Source organism: Daphnia pulicaria, chromosome 1 (assembly GCF_021234035.1).
Source record: "Daphnia pulicaria isolate SC F1-1A chromosome 1, SC_F0-13Bv2, whole genome shotgun sequence".
NCBI classification, from domain to species: domain Eukaryota; kingdom Metazoa; phylum Arthropoda; class Branchiopoda; order Diplostraca; family Daphniidae; genus Daphnia; species Daphnia pulicaria.
The window spans coordinates 41,290,564-41,302,023 of record NC_060913.1 but is presented as its reverse complement, the minus strand read 5'-3'; the positions used below and the strand labels follow the sequence as shown (position 1 = coordinate 41,302,023).

Sequence of the window (11,460 nt, the reverse complement as noted above, 5' to 3'; positions counted from 1 at the left end):
AATCACCCGAGATATTCTTCCCCACCGACTGACTTGCAGCGCCCCCGCAGTCTCTCTCTCTCTCCCAATTCGAGCGTATAGCGCATCTCGTCATTAACTTTCAACCGCACCATTCAGCAGACCTCCCCCGTTAACTAACGAAAAAAAAAGCCAACGAGTTGGTTTCTTTTTTAAATCGAACCAATCGGAGGGTGGGCCCACGTCCGCTGTTCGTGAGTTGCGGCTTTTTGGCGGCCTCTCTCCGTTCGTGTTTTCTTTCTATTTTGGAAAAAGAAGAAAAGAAAATGGTTAAGTTGATACCGGTAGAATATGATGACGGGGTTGTGTGAGCAGAGGCAATGTGTGACGTACTATCGAACCAACCGAGTCGAAAAGGAAGTCGGTTTTTTGTTAAGTTTTTTCTTTTCTTTTCTTTTTGGTCGATGGACTGGACTGAAGAACGTACGACGTTTGCCCGTCATGATTGCCGGTTTGTGAACCCCCCGGTGATGAGCTTCGTGAGCAAATGTCGTTGCGCGTTTGCGTTGGGTTGTTTGCCGGAAGAAGAAAAGGAAAGAAAGGAAAGAAGAAGAAAAAAGATTCGACGTGAAATTCACGACCTGAAAAAATGTTGATGGTGATGTGGTTTGAGGTGGGGTGTGTGTGTGTGTGTAGGGGGGGGGGGGGGGGGGAGGCCAAATTGGCTGGAACTGCTGCCAAACTTTTTTTTTCTTTCTCTGGCATCGACTCCTGACTTTTTTTTTAGTAAAATATACCAGAGGTAAAATACAATTAAAGTCGAGCACTCTGCTTTTCTTGTTGTGTGTGTGTGTGGATCACTGGGAAGGGAGGAGTCGTGCTGGTTGCTGCTCTCACGCGAACCTCCTCCAAGTCTCGACCGGGGCTCCGAATAATTGGTGGCTCGGAGGGCTCTCTTATCTTTTCTTCTTCTTTTTTTTTTTCTTTTCCTACATGTACTATGCATGTATGAATGTGTATGTATGTATATGTATATACACGCTGTATAGTCTACAGTCTAAGATAAGGAATAAATACGTCAAGTTTTTTTTTCTTTTTTCCCTTTTGGCCGTCGTGGTTCGTGGTGATGGTGTGTATATAATCAACCGCTATATAAGGTCCCGCGTCTATTGGCTCCAGCGCCGACATATATTATAATGTATTGAAGAAAGAAGTTTCCGCTCCAGGCCTCTTCTTCTTTTTCTTCTTCTTCTCGACTGTCTGCGTATATCTCAAAAGAAAAGAAAAAGAAAAAAGAAAAAAAAAGTTTTTCTTTTCTTCCCCCCGTTGTTGTTGCGTTCAAAAACTCTGCGGCTTTGGATCTTGTAATAATCATAAAATTCCTCCTCCTCCTCCTCGGCTGAGTCCCGCCACCAGCTGTAAGACTCTCTGTACTCGTGAAGATGCGGCAGAATTATTTTTGTTTTGTTCTGCTCTTCTCCGTTGTTGTTGTTGTTGTTGTTTTCTTTCCTATTTTTCAAACCCCCCCCCCCCCCCACCACCATTGGGCGTCGTTGTCTCTCCCGGCCAGAGAAGAGACTATGACCGCGTGATTGCTCTGCACGCAGCGCGTGCAACTGCTTTCTTTTCTTTCTTATTTTTTCTTTTTGGTTTTGTTTCCCCCTGCGAGCAAAGAAAATAAAGAAAACCTTGAACCTTTCCACACGATAACCGGCGACGTCGTCTCGTGTGTGTGTCTGTGTGTGTTTGCCTCACTCTTGTTTCCACAGTTCCGCAAAAGCGGATGAGAAGGGCGGACGGAACAACAGTCAAGTTGTGTGATGTGTGTGCAAGGGCCTCTGCCCCAATGGCGTCCGCACGGCGTATAAAAAGATGTGAAATAAACGTAGACGTGTATGCATAGAGATTATATGCGCAAGCACACACAAGCCCTCGCCATATACTACTCCATCACACATGTGAATGTTTAAAAAAAAAGAACCGCACCGTGTCTCTCTCTCTCTCTCTCTCTCTCTGTGGCATGGCCCCCTTATTTTTTTTCTTTTTCTTTTTCTTTTGCTGCTGCTGCTGCCCCGGCTGTGCCTGATGATTTACGGCCGTGTGTGAACGGGATACAATGGGCCGAGGGGCCGACGTCGATATAAATAACCTGCACGTATATAACGCGTACCCGTCGTCTTCTGCTTTCCTCCGCCCTAAAGAATTTGATAAGAAGAAAAAATTGTCTTGTGTGCTGTGCGGTCGTTCGTTCGTTGGTGGGAGCTGATGATGGCCAGGCCACCGGCTCTCTCAATCCGGTTGAAAGATCTTTTTCTTATATAAGAGGAAGACAGACACGACCAAAGGGGACCTGAAAAGGAAGGCCAACAAACAAACAAGAGAGAGAGAAAAAAAAGGAGTTTGAATCCATCTAGATTACACACACAGAGAGAGTGTGTATGGAGGGAAAAGGAATAAGGCGCGTCCCCCATGTCAACTAAAGTCTTACCGAATAGAAAAATAAGGAGGAGGAAAGAGAGAGAGAGAGAGATAGGTGTCGGCCGTGTGGTGGGCCCGAGACTCTCTCACATGGGGAGAGTTATTTGCTTCGGTCAATGCCGCGCGCTGTTTAGACTATCGAAAACCAGAGCTGCTATATAGACGGGAACACGGGGCTCCAAAAACGACCGGGTTGTTCGCCTCTGGGATTATTAGAAACCACAAAGTCTTCTTCTTCTTCTGTTTTTCTTTCGGGGGATTTTTTCTTTTTCTTTTTTAGATTGTTTCCTTTTAGATGATGGGCCAGCAGATCGACCGAGAGAGAGTCCCCCAACAGTTTGGAGCAAATTGGAAACGTCCTAAAGAAAAAGAAAAAAAAAAAAAAAAAAAAATAGTCTAGAGGAGATCGGGACCCGTAACGTCTGGGCACACACGCAGAGACGGCGCACTTTGGGGATGTGCACCATACACATACAGAGCAGCTCACACCAATTACCATTCTTCTTTCTACTAAAGCCCAGCTCTCCTTCTCTCTCTCTCTCTCTCTCTCTCTTTGAAACGGGAAGATTGGGGTTCCGCCCACATAGAGCACAGACACAAACTCTCGACCCCCCTCTATCTTGTTATCCTTGTGGAAGAAGAAGAAGAAAAAAGGAAAAATACTTCGTGGCTATTCTCTAGACTCCCTTTCGTTATGCATTAAAGATTAAGTCGAATGATCATCCGGCCGCAGAAAAAAGGGGTTGGTATGCACAATTTATGTAAGTTAAAGGAAGAGAGAACAAATCTGCGTGAGTAACGCTTTAAATATATGTAAAGAGGAAGACGAAAAGTACATCGTGGAATGCGTGTTATTCTTTTTGGTCTTCTCACGCTCCTTTGAATAAGAAGAAGAAGAAAATGGGAGAATATTTTTTTCTTCTTCTTCTATGTGGCCGGGGGATTTATTAGACAAGAAGCCGGCAGATGTTAAGCTGCACGACGGCAGCGGCGCTGCGTTATAGATGCGGCGTTCCGTAGAAACGAACGAAACGAACGAAAGAAAAAATGTCTTAAATTTTATTTTTAAAAGAAAGAAAAAGAAAAAAAGAAAGAGAGAAAAAAAAGGCAAATTTTCTTTCTCATTTGGGGTTTGTCCCTTATTATACATCATATAATACTCTCTTGTGTGTGCTGTCTGTTGTATAATACACGAATAAAGTTCTTGTCTCGCGAGAGAAGATTAGAAGATTAGATGAAGGAGAAAAGAAAAAATAAAACACATGAAAAGGCGGCCAATTGCTTCATTGATGAGAAAGAAAACATTTCCTCTTGCATTTTGGGCTTCGTCTTCTACAGACGTTCGTTTTTTTTAAAAAGATTCCTGCCTCACGCCTTTTCCTCACTTGTTTTTTCTCGACTCTTATCTTCCGCGTATTTACGTGTATGCCGTGATGATGCTGCTAATCATCCTAATAAATGCGAGACTGATATACACGCTCGACGTACTCTATAGAAAAAATCAAAAGCTTCATTTTTTTGACCATTTGGCACTGCTGACATTGTTCGTAAGTCTACTTGTATAGTAGCCACTCGCAAAGTTTATTTTATTTTATTATTATTATTATTATTTTGCCGGGGAAACTTTAAAGACGATCGAATGTGGACGGAGGGGCGATCGACCGGAATCCGTGAACGACGCCAGAAAGAAAAAGAGATGTCTTGAAACACGTATATAAAAGAATGGCGCATGGAATAGAAGAATAAGAAAAAAGGTTTTCTTTCTCTGGTGTGTCTTTACGATGCGATGCGCAAAAGACATGGGGCTGTGAGGGGTTGAGGGGGTAGAAAAAAGAAATAATTGATACACAAGTCACGAATATATATTAGATCATATATCTGTGTCTAGCGAAAAAATATAGAGTCAAGTCAAATATAAAGGAAGGTCTGGCAAGTTTCTCTTTTTATTTTATTTTATTTTTTTTTTTGGTTAGGCAGGAAGGAAGGACTGGGGGGGGGGGGGGGGCATTGATCTTGGAGAAGCGGCGAGAATGCGCAGTCGCTCGGATCGATAACGCCCGCGCCCCACGACGGACGGGCGCAAGAGTTGTAGGCGTATATATGAGGACAAGAGGCCTATAATCATCTCCTTTCGTTGTCGTCGTCGTGGGGCTATATGTATAAGAAAGAGACGCCAGAGCTTGGCTCACCTGCGTCCAGATGTCGCAAGCGTCCAGGGCTTTTTTTCGAATGTTGTTGAACGAACTTTTTCCTCTCCAGCCACTCCCGTTGGCTTCGTTCGTCCCTCCCTTTCCGTCTCCGCCCTTTTCCCGTCTATAGGCCAATTTTCTACACTGTGTAGGCAACCGAAAGGTTTGTAATGCCCGAGTTCACCGCTTGAGTTTCTCCCGTCCGTCATTTCCCGTCGGCTTTTTTTTCTTTCTTTCTGATTTAATCTCAATTTTTTGTTTTATTTTCTTCTGGTCAAAGAAAAATGAATTTGAAAGCAACTCGGTCGAAAGTGAGCGAACCGTAGAATGGGGCGAGCGAGAAACATCCATTTTCTGATGTTACGATGAGAATTATTCCCGCACGTCACGCTGCAACACGAACGAATTATTTATTTATCTCTTATCGCCCTGTTTTTTCCTTTTCGTCTCCCTACTTTTTTTTGTGTTGTTTTCGGTTGTTGTTTTGTTCCAGGCCTATATATATCGATCCTGGACATGAAACATTGAACGTCTGAACTGACCCGTTACGCTCGGACATGATCCGCTGCATCGGCATTGTTGTTCCGAACCGGATAGACTTCCAAAAAAATAATAATGCATTTCCCTATTGTTGTTGTTGTTGTTGTTGTAATTCTTTACAACAAAACATTCGTCATATCGGAACACATTGGGTGTCTGTTTCAGTTGAGCGTTTCCCCTCCACTTTTCTTTTTTTCGTATTTTTGTAACTTATTTTTCCTTTTTATCATCAACTTGAATCTCTGATGCGTTCAACATTTTCCCAAACTGAATTTGAGTTTTTCCTTTCTTTTTTTTTTTTATTTGTCTCGTTACTCTCGTAGCAGCACCGAGTCCCGGCACGGGGTCGGAACCTCATTTGAATACATCACACATTCCTTTTGCTCGGTTGGTTTGTGTCTGGCCTTCTTATTTTTTCTCTCCCATTTTCTTTCTTCAAAGAAATAAGACCAGGATAATAATAACAATGGAGCGGAACGAAGAAGAGCACAAACCACCACCACCACCGCCACGCACTACTACGCCTGTATATATATAAATATAAATATATCTACGTAACGTATAGTGGGTGCGAGTTGATGAGACGGCCGACTGAATTATTGGACAGCTCCGAGAGTGTTTTTCTTTTTCTCTTCTCTCTCTCCTTCCAGCGTCGTCTTTCCTTCTCCTGTTTTGTTTTTAATTTGAAAAAGGGAAAATTCTAACCAAAAAAAGAAGAAGAAGAAGAAGAATAGTTTGAACATTTTACCCCAGAAAAAAGAAAAAAAGAAGTTTTAGTCTAGGAGGAATATATATATATGTTATAAGGATGTGTGCCCGTAGAAGCGTGATATGGTTACTCTTGTTTGACGTCGTTGCTGCCGGGGGTAATATGAAAAGACGAGCCAAGAAGAGAAAAAGAGACAAGGGAGGAGGAAAGAAAAAAAGATGGAAGTCGTTCAAGTGACACGTCGGCGCTCGTAAAAACGGCTGGCGGGGAAAGAAGAGGAATGAAGAAGAAAATATATATCTATCTCTTTACCCTCCTCATTTCTTTCTCTCTATATATATATACGTTGCGCGAAAATGAAATAAAATACAAATAATTTAGTCTAGCTACTTTAATATATTATATATATACGTCGGGGTCTGGCGGAGCAGTTACCCCTCGGTGAAATGAAGAGCATCGACAACATTCTGACTGGGCGGATCGTCGTATCTTTTTTCTTTTTTTCCGCTCTACTACGAGTTTCACATTGAAAAAAAGCCCAGCGTGTGTGTGTGTGTGTATCAAATGGGATTGTATTTGTATATGATTATTTATAGGTAATATTTCTCCCCCCCTCAGAAATGATCTTTCAACTTGTATCGGAGAGAACCGAAAAAACGCTTGTTTAAATAGAGTGCGAGCGGCTTTTCAAGGGGAAATACAGAAGAAATAGAAAAAAAGGAGGACACGTATAAGAAGAAGAAGTAGAAGAAGAAGCGCATCTAAGGACGGTATAAATTATACTGGGGGGCTTGTATATATATATACGTATGTATGTGAGAGAGGACCACCTGGAACAGCTTCCTCGTCTGTCGTTATCAAAGGCGTGTGGGCACAATGCCATCTCTCTCCTGAGGTTTTTTTTTTCTTCTTCTTCTGGCGCTCGCTCCTAGCTGCACATCTCATCATTTATCCGCTATGTATGTAGGCGCTGGCTCGCGCTACATACTGTATAAGAACATTTTTCTTCTTCTTCTTCTTCTATTTCTTGAAAGCGCCATGCAGACTTAGAGGGAGAAGAGCCAGTCGAAGCCAAACGGAGAAGAAGAAGAAGATGGCCATCCATTTCCGATATGAACGGTAGACGTAAACATGTCAAAAGGCTCCTAGGAGAGAGAGAAAGACCCCGCTCTCTTGCCTGCCCCTGCTGGCTCGCCAGTTAATTCACAATTCACCCCACCCCAATTCCTCTCCCCCCCCCCCCCCTCTCCCTTCTCTTCTCTCCTAGTGGATGAATCCCATTGGTCGTCCGTTCTCTGTCGTCATCGAATTCTATAGGGGCAACAACGTCCAACGAAAAAAAAGTTGGCAAAAGTCATAAGAATGTCCTCATAATGTCCTTTTTCTCCTTTATTTTATTTTTTCATGATGATGCTAAACTTGTGTAAATTGTGCTCAAAGACTAAACTCGAAAAAAAAAGTTAACCTGCCCCTGTGGTCTATAAATGTTGGACTTTGATTTGACCCGTCGGGCCAACGCCCTTCTTCTTCAACTACATATATTGTATAATCCTTGCTCATTAAAACAAAAAGGAAAGACGTTGATTGCTCTCCGCCGTGCTTCGCCCAACTCTTCTTCTTCTTCTACTTTGAATAGATGTGTATACATAACAAACTTCAAAGACAACAGAGAGCTAGCTTATATTGCAGACGACTTGTCGGCCGCCCGTTGATGGTATTGCAGTAAATTTGTGGGAGAAAGAAAAATTTTCATTTGGTTCGGTTGGGTGAGGGGGAAAGCTGAGCAGATAAGGTCAAGTCTCTTCATTAGTCGCTCGGCAGCTCTGCTGCACGGCCAGCAAGGCGGGCGATTGTGGTGAACGAACGACGTCTCTTTCCTCGGCTGACAGAAAAGATTCTGATGAGCCCCCTTTTGGCTGCTGCCCGTCTCTTGCCTGCCTGCCCCCATGCCCATCAAGTTCCATTATTCCAAATCTGGATGGATGTCGTTTGAAAAAAAAGAAGAAGAAGCTGGGCTTCCAAGCTCTATATAACAGCAACGAACCCAAACGAAACGACCAGGAGCTACTGCTCCTTTTTAAGTAAGACGAGACCCGTGTTTGTGTGTGGGGGTTAGACGGAGGGGTTAGACCCAGCCTTTTGGCTGCTGCTGCCTCCTAATATAATCCCGTTGGCGTTTGCCCCCGTTTATAAACAACATTCCAATAACGGAGGCAGCAACAACAACATCAAGACGAACGGTCCAGCGCTCTGGCAATCAACGTCACACTTTACACAAGAGATGCAGTGGTGGCCTATATGTAATAGTAGTAGTACCTATTTCTAGGCCTTGCAACGGATCGACTGACAAAAATAAAAGCCCATCCACGAGGAAGTGAAACCAAATAACTGAGCAAACCCACCATTTTTTTTAAGTATTTAAAAGAAGAGAGAAACTCAAATCCACTCTATCTCGTCACGTTACATACACCAGTGGTCACTGACCCATCTGTACAGAGTAGTATATACTAGATATAGGCCTGTATGGTTTTTTATATTGAACCCCCCCTTCTCTATTGTCCACCCCGGCCAACTTTTTTTTTCCTTTTACAACCGCTAGGCCTACAATCTATGTAACCCTTTTTTTTTTACTCCGGAAAAGAGAAAAAAAAAAAAAAGTCAAAGATTGCGACCGACTTTTTTTTTGTACAACCCTTTTCGTTTTTTTTTTGCTGGGATTTTTTCCCTGGCAGTAAAATGACCTAAGAGCATAAAACGAAGGGTTGTGTGTGAAGGTGGTATAGAGGCCTACGTATAAAAAAAATGACGCAAAAAAAATTTAGGCCAACTGGACCGGAGAAGAGTCATAAAAGTTGAAGAGATTTTTTTTTTCTTTTTCTTAAGAGGGTAAAAAAAAAAGTTTGGAACTTTGAAAGAAGAAGAGAGAAAAATTTTTTTTTCTTGTGATGGAACAGTTTCAAACGGATGTTGGGAAATCATTTGAAAACGAGAGCCAGTCGAGTCGAGTGACGGATTCCATAGTCTCTATCTCTATTGCGTGTGTGTCGCACTCTCGATAAAATATTTGCTCCACTGTTTGTGTTGATATGCTCTGGTTACTGTGAAATGTTTTCATTTGAAGGGCAAAAGATTCTTCTCCCGGGCCAGAACAAGTGATTGAGGGACAGACGGGAGTGCAACGAGTGTGTGTGTGACCCGTCTTCGTGGGTGTTTTGTGTTGTTATGATTTCCCGAGTTTTTGATATCTAAATTTCGTGCCAGCTACTCGTGTGTCAGTCAAATCATTTCATTACGTCCATCTCTAAAAAAGTTTAACGACGAAACTAAAATTTAATTCCCTGTTTTATTCTTTTCTTTTTCTTTTTACTATTGCAGAGATATCCCGTCGTCATGTCTACTCGGAAGCCTACAACTCTGTAGGCCTACAAGCCTCGGTGAAAACTGAGTTACAGAAATGAGCAGACACAACCGTCGGCTCTTGATGACGAAGCAGAAAAAGAAGAAGGCGAAGGAAGAAAAAGGGACGACAAGGACGTCGTCGACGACGAAAATGAATGGCGAATTTTATAGTAGCCCTCATGACCATATTCCGGGGGACCGATAATGACCAGTTGGATCACACCCGAGAAGAAGAAGAAGAAGAAAAATAAAAAGGCTAGCTCTGGCTGCTGCTGCCGCTGCCGCCGCCGCTTGCGACTGAGAGTGGTCCATCAAATTTGTGTTACAACCCATTCGGATCGAGAGGTGATGGCACTTTTGGACGACACCACACACATAGCAAAGAAAACTCTCTGCTCAGCACAGTCGGAATGAAATGGGGAAACACTCACGGGAACAAAAAAAAGAAGAAGAAAATAAGAGGAGTCGTTCAAAAACGACTGGAAGGAATAAAAACAACCTGCTGCTGCCGTTCAGCCGTCGACCAAGAAGAAGATGAGATATTATTGGCTATCAAGAAAGCAATAATATTAAGCGACAGGTTGGTCAAACTCTTTAAGCATTCCTTTTTTTTTGCAGCACGATATTGATTGATGATTGTTCGTCTACTCTCGAATGATTTCTATCCCGCCGGGGTTTTGTCGTTTTTCCGTTTATTTTTTTTGAATTTTGTATTTTGTTAGGCCTAAATGGGGAAAGTTCGTGTCGTGGGCGCATCTCGACCAGATCAGGGCCCGACGGGATCTGATAAAGTGGAAAAGCTTTTGGTATTTTCGTTTTTATTCGTCTAATGTGAACGAATGTGTTATGGTGATGCTGCTGGAAAATCTAATTAGGTTTCGGGGTGTATAGGAAACCGCGCTGGCGTGTCTGTGTAATTTTTGATGAAATTATAGTCGGCAAGATCATCAGAGTTAGTAGTGCTCTGAATGTTTGGACGATCCTCTCTCTCGCTCTCTGTCGGCTAATTACTCACGGGAGAAGAAGAAGAAGATTGGAATGACCTCAATTGCTTGATTCCAATTCACTTCTTGTTTTCTCGTTAACTTTGTTCGGAAGTTTCTAAACCGTCAGGGGACGGGGTTTTAGGCCAATGGCGGGTTAGGCGGCCATTTTGAACTGCGGCCATATAGGAGATGAGAGAGGGAAAAACTCTGTGCGAGTTTGTGTGTAACTCTTCTTTTTTTTCTTCCTGCAGACTTGCACGAAGAGTTTGATGATTATCTTTTATTTTTGGTTTTTCTGCGAGAGGACGCAGAGAGACAAGGGACGTCTGACATGTCACCAACATTTCGGCTGCAACTCTCTCCGTCGGGGGATGCCGATCATCATCATCATTTCTCTTTTTCTTTCCTACCCTTTTACTTATTATTATTATATACGTACACATTTTGTGAGTTTTTAGTCTTCCCTCTTTTCTTTTTTCTTTTCCCGTTTTTATTTCTCTACACACGTACAAAAGTCTCTGGAGACGTGTAGATTCCTCATCTCGACCGAGCGTGTACACCACCACCACCCAGCACACACCAAAGAGAAAGAAAGAAAAAAACAAAATGAGGGGAACACGAAAAAAAAAAGTTTTACGACGCTCGGCTCTTATAGTCACTCCTTGCAGCACAGCATCGGAGCTTTTTTTTTTTCGGGTTGTTATAAGATATCATCATCATATTCTATAAATATAATAAGGCTCCGCTGCTGCTGCTGCTGCCACCGACGACGTCGATTGACATATCTTGTTACCGCGTTTCTCGAACGACGCCTTTCCCGTTTTTTTTTTTTTCTTTTCTTTTCCCCCCCCCGTTCCCGAATCCTATTTGCATCATGATATGAGATCCCGCTGATGGCACGTTGCAACGTATAAAATAACATTTCGGTGTGTGTAGTAGTATATATCTCGACTGCTGGATCGCAAAAAAGAGACTCTTCTTTCATATTTTTTGTCTCTGTTGCGCTATATCATCATCGTGCGCAAGCACTCGTGCGGGAGTGCTTGCCCATCATCTTTCTCTCTACCTCATCATCATATTGCGGCGCATTTTTCTTATTCTCATCTTTTTTCTTTTTTTACGAGTCTGCGTGGGTTACCTCCACTTTTTTTTTGCACAAGAAAAAAAGTTCAATCAGACGTGAAAAAGAAAAAGAGAAAAA

The 11,460-nt window shown here is 42.7% G+C and overlaps 1 protein-coding gene across 2 annotated transcripts in view; it reads left to right on the top strand.

Annotated features, from left to right (window-relative positions):
* LOC124320385 (homeobox protein abdominal-A homolog) overlaps positions 1 to 11,460 on the top strand; it is a 78,844-nt gene that overhangs the window by 30,869 nt on the left and 36,515 nt on the right. For both annotated transcript variants that reach the window (XM_046783255.1, XM_046783260.1), the window contains exon 3: positions 9,250 to 9,853. The gene's annotated coding sequence lies outside the window, so the exon portion shown is untranslated. The remainder of the gene's footprint in view (positions 1 to 9,249; positions 9,854 to 11,460) is intronic.